Source organism: Salvia miltiorrhiza, chromosome 1, assembly GCF_028751815.1.
Source record: "Salvia miltiorrhiza cultivar Shanhuang (shh) chromosome 1, IMPLAD_Smil_shh, whole genome shotgun sequence".
In the NCBI taxonomy this organism is placed as follows: domain Eukaryota; kingdom Viridiplantae; phylum Streptophyta; class Magnoliopsida; order Lamiales; family Lamiaceae; genus Salvia; species Salvia miltiorrhiza.
This window is the reverse complement of record NC_080387.1, coordinates 18,444,573-18,450,342: the sequence shown is the minus strand read 5'-3', so window position 1 is coordinate 18,450,342 and position 5,770 is coordinate 18,444,573. Positions and strand designations below refer to the sequence as shown.

Genomic DNA, 5,770 nt, shown 5'->3' with positions numbered 1-5,770 from the left:
TGGTCTTTTCTTTGGGTTTTTTTGGTTCCGTTTTCTTTAATAAAATTTCAATTCAGCAGCAGAAGGTTCCATCTTTTACCCAACTGTTTATTTATTCACACAAGAAGACAGGGGCGGAGCCAGGGGGTGCCCGGGGGGGCTGAAGCCCCCCCAAAATTTTGAATTTTTTTTTATATATAATATACATATAGTTTTTATAATAAATACATCTTAATTTATAAGTAATATAGGTATCTTATATATATATATATATATATATATATATATATATATTATAATAATAAATTTCAAATTATAACTTTTATGATTAGTTATAACTTATAAATTATATTTTCTCTCCCAAAAAATATTACTATAAGTTATGTTTATATAATAAGTATTAATGTATTATACTAAAGCCTAAACATATCTATATAAAATATGATTAGTATTATACTAAAGATGTCTAATTATATATCTTGTATAACAAAAAATTATCTTATGTAACAAATTTCAAACTATAAAAAGTTATATAAGTATCTTATATTAAAGACATCTTTATAAGTTATACAAGTATCTTATAAGTTAATTGACTAATTAAGTTGTATTTAGCTTATATAACAAATATTAAAGTATAATTAATAAATATTAATGTATTAAAGACATCTTATATATATATATATATATTATAATAATAAATTTCAAATTATAACTTCTATGATTAGTTATAACTTATAAGTTATATTTTATCTCCCAAAAAATATTATAAGATATGTTTATATAATAAGTATATACTAAATAGATGAGTTATAATTTTTAATTTATTTTTAATAAATAGATACTTTGTAAACTTACTGAAAATTATTTGTTTTAACTATTATAATTATCTTAGTTTATGTATTGAAACTTTTTTAGTTATGTTATTTGGAATGTATTAGAACTATATTATCTATGAAAATGTCGTTATTATTATTATTATTATTATTATTATTATTATTATTATTATTATTGTATTTTAGTAAAAAATGTCTAAAATGTATTGAATGTCCCCAAAAAAAATTTATTCTTAGGTTATTTGTAATGTATTGAAACTTTTTTAGTTATGTTATTTGGAATGTATTAGAACTATATTATCTATGAAAATGTCGTTATTATTATTATATTTGTATTTTAGTAAAATTAAAATGTCTAAAATGTATTGAATGTCCCCAAAAAAATTTTATTCTTAGGTTATTTGTAATGTATTGAAACTTTTTTAGTTATGTTATTTGGAATGTATTAGAACTATATTATCTATGAAAATGTCGTTATTATTATTATTATTATTATTATATTTGTATTTTAGTAAAAAATGTCTAAAATGTCTAAAATGTCCCCAAAAAAATTTTCCGGGGGCGGTACCCCCGTAACGATTCAGCCCCCAAAATAAATCCAGGCTCCGCCACTGCAAGAAGACATATTGACTCGCCTATTCTCTTGCAGCAAGTCATACCCAATCAGTACCCATATCACCAAGAATCATCCATATAAGGTCGATTCAACTTCTTTATTTTTTTTCTTATGCATAAACAACCACAGCAGGAGCTAGAAGGACTCACAACTTAGGACTCACATGGACAATTCTCATAAAGCTGTAAACTCTTAACCAAAATCATTCTTGGCATACATAATCGGACTCTTCACAATTCGAGAGACAAAATAAACCATGAGAACAGATTCACCCAAAACTCACGTTTCTATGAAATTCGAAATCAACTCAAGATTCATTTTTTTTTTCTGAAATCCTTTTAACTTATCTTGTTTGGGGTCGAGTCGATGAGAGAGTCCGTTTTGTTTCTGGGGCTGCATGTCCGACCGGGGAAGACGGCGGTACAAGGCGGCAGCGATCGGTGGCTGAACGACGGCGGGACGGACTGAACGACGGAGGTGGCGCAAGCAGCACAGGCGCCGAAGCAGCAGGGGTAGCGGCCCTCCTAGGCTACTGTTGCTGACTGGAATCGCGAAGGGGGAGAGAGGAGCCCGGGCGGCGCGGCCGAAGGCCAAGCGCTGCCGCTCACAGCCGAGAACGAAGCAACAGTGGCGGCGGTCCTCGATGGCCGCCTGCCGCGATGGAAGACGGGACGACGAAGGGAGGAAGGCGCCGATTGAGAAGGAGAGAGAGAGAGAGCGAGTGTGAGAAGTGAGAGAGAATGAGAGCCGATGAGTTTGGAAGGAAGAGAGAGAAGTTCCTCACTCTTGTTTTTAAATTGATTTTGTTTAATTATTTTAGGGTTTTCTTTCAAATTGGGCACTATAAATGGGTTTTAAATCTGTTGGGCCGAAAATCTTTGGAGACTTTGGGCTGATTTATATTGTTTTGAAGGGGGGTTATTTTGATTTGAATGCTAAGGCTCAATTATTTTCAAGGGATCCAACTATTCTTATTAATTGTTGGACTAATCTTGTACTCTAATTAATTTCATATTATATATATGTTATTTATTTCTGGATTTATTATTATTATTATTATTATTATTATTGATTAATTATATTTATTTCCTTAATCTGCACAAGTGTATCAATATTTAATAATTCCCTTTACCTAGAAATTAGAATTAAACATCGAGACCTATTTAAGAATAGACTTCTTGTAGGTTCGAGTGACCAAGGGCAGTGAAGCTTCAAGCGAACCAAGTATCGAATCTCCACTTTGAGGTGGGCTTTATTTTACATAAATGTATCTTGAGTTATATAAGCTCTGATATTTCATGAAATACTTGTTTATCCAATATAAATGTTTTTATGTGCGTTCTGTAATTGTTTAATGCTCGCATAAGCATCGATCGAGATTCTCATTTGACCTAACACTTTAGATGAGGATTGTGTACACAAGGTTAGTTGCTCAATGGGTTGATCGCCATTTGGGCACTAACGAAGCTAAGCAGGCGTTATAAGGGTGCTCCTGGACACGTTCCAAGCACAGATGATGATGTGTTCCGTCTGGGTAGCATCCCGGGTTCACTTAAGCGGCGGTAAGCGATCCGACGGTGGTTAAAGACCCGGGATCATAAGCAGCGAGTAACAATCGAACGTTACATGGGACCCTCAACGTATATAATGTTTTGTCATGCTTAGAAGTGGATTTCTGTTTTAAAACCTTCTGAGTTATGATTATGATATTAGATAAACTGCTCTATTTAATTATTTCATAAAATATCTTGTAAACTCTTGTTCACTGAGTACACTAGTACTCAGCCCAAATTCTTTTCAAATATTTTCAGGATAGGCGGTTGGCGTGCACGGTACTAAGCTGGGGAGTGATTCCTGATTCAACCTACCATCTGTTTCCTAGTTATTCTATCCTGTATTCCTAGTTGATGAATTGTCTATCTCTGATGAGCCTAGACTCACTTAATCTAATCCGCGGTTTACGTTTAACGTTATGTATTGGAGCCGCGAAACTAAACCTTCTAAATTCATTGGGATTTTCATAATGCTACTATCCTTATTTTATTATCAATCTCTTTCATCTAAATGAGTTTCTTTTATTATTATCATAATTATTATTTTTCAAAAGTCGGGCTGTTACAACTATATAATATTGCATCGACAAATAAGATCATATTTGCAAAAGAGTAACCAAAGTTGTTAGATAAGTTTCTAAACTAACAAGTTTTGTTCAAAATAGACAACAAAATGTTACAAAAATATTAGAATCATGATTGTTTAAGATAAATGAAGATGGAAGTTTTATCTTCATTTCAGCGAGAGTTGTGCAGATGCCTTTCTTTGATGTCATAGCCTGTGAAATAGTTTTGTATTAGTTGACAATGTCTTTATATTAAAGCATGTCCTATCAAATATTCATATGTACAATTTCGAATTGTACCTGGTGTTTCACGGAACCAACACCTAAACTACAAAGCGGAAATCGTAAACTATACCTAATGTGGATGATCGGAGAGAGCAAAGTAAACGATCGGAGAACTTAGCACAAGAGAGAAAAGTAGCTGTTATATTTGAAAACAAGAGATAGCGTAAATACAATGCACGAGCTCAGGTTCTATTTATAGATTACAAACGGAGGGTAAAACAGTAAATTCATCTATGGTGCATGCGTCTTGCGTGGTCGAAGGGTAGGATGGTAATTTTGTCTTCACGCGGGAACTCTCCCGCATTTCTGGCGATCCCGCTGATGAAGATAGTTTCTCTAGCGAAGGCTGCTTCTCTGGCGAAGGTGACTTCTCTGGCGAAGGTGATTTCTCTGGCGAAGGCGACCTCTCTGGCGAAGATGACTTCTCTGTCGAGGATGACTTTTCTGTCGAGGATGACTTCTCTGGTGTGTAAGATGCCTTTAGTGAATAAGATCCCTCTGGCGAGGATGATTTCCTCTGACGAGTGCACTTCCTCTGACATATTTATTCCACTGGTGGGGTCGATTCCTCTGATTTACATCATTTCCCTATTCTGCACATATCACTCCTCATCAACTACTCCCCCCTCTAGTCTGGTTGAACCGGGTATTCTTCGTGTTCAACCAGCGAAGTATTGTTAAAGCCAGCGCTGTGCTGTTCTCTTTGGTCCCTGCAAATCATGATGACACGAGAATTCTTAATATTGTAAGAAAATAAAGGTAAGCCCTGTAAATGGTTCTCTTGGCATTTTTGTTACTCTCCCCTCCGGTTTGACTAGTTCGCTCCGGAACGGTGCAACTAGTCAGAGGATTCGCCTGTGTGGATGATGTCACCAGCATTAAATGCCCGTCCCTTCTACAGTGCTTTTTCCGTACCCCGAGGTTACTTTTTAACCTTTGCGTCTTTTCGTCTCTCCGTAGAAATTCTTAGCCCTTGATTAATTTCTGTATGCCACGCGTCATTCATCCCGTATGGTGGTAGTTGCCCGCGTACGTTACTTAGTCAGTTTCGAAATTTTGCTTCCCACTATTCATCTTCTCCACTTTTTCCCTAACTCCTTCATCTGCGATTTTCGGCGATTCTCTCCTTGTTCCGGCGTACTTTCCCGCGACCCTTCCGTTTCGGCATATTTCCTGCGACCCTTCCGTTCCGGTATTTACAGTCGATCTTTCTTTAACCTAGGTAACTCGTATATCATCTTCTCCCGATATCTGTGATTAGTTTCAACGTAGTGAAATAATTGTTGGTGCTCTGATTGAGCGTGGTAGAAACCCTAGGTTTTAATTGCAGCTTTCCAGTCATGGCCTCTTCCTCATCGGTTCCCCCCCACTTCCTACCTCTCCCTCTTCCCAAGCTTCCCCCTCGTCTTCCTCCCGACCCCATGACCGTGTAGACCTTCCTTCCCCTTCCGCTACGCCTGAACTTCAAGACACCCCGAGCCCCTCTAGTACCCCTCGCCCTAAATCCAAAAAAGAGAGGAATCCTCCCAAGCCTATTCCTGAGTCCCGTCTTACTGTTGAGGCGGTAAAACAGTTAAGGGATAAATGCCTTCGCCCTACGAACCTGAAATTTGAGTCCTGGTCTAAGGCTTCGAATCCCCCAGAGAAACTTCGTGACCACAAAAAGGTGGTTATTTGGAAAGCCCAAATAGATGCCGGCCTGAGACTTCCTCCCCCCCATTTCCTCGTTCGAGTTTGCAATCATTATCAGATCCCTTTTTACCAACTCACCCCTTCCGCTATTCGACGATTATATGCTTTCCACATCTTCTGTCGAGGCTATGGTGTTGCAGATACCGCCATGTTATTTTTCCAAACCCAATCCCTTCGTATGCAAGGTAGTTCCTTGTATAGCTTTGCAGGGATTCCGGCACACCCTACCACCTTCCTCTCTTCGCT

General features: G+C 37.0%; 1 long non-coding RNA gene across 1 annotated transcript; it reads left to right on the top strand.

Moving 5' to 3' along the window:
• Positions 1-2,557: 2,557 nt before the first annotated feature.
• LOC131006841 (uncharacterized) lies at positions 2,558-3,452 on the top strand. The gene is made up of 2 exons (XR_009095782.1): positions 2,558-2,673; positions 3,240-3,452. It is a non-coding gene; the product is annotated as an uncharacterized LOC131006841 (long non-coding RNA).
• Positions 3,453-5,770: the final 2,318 nt, after the last annotated feature.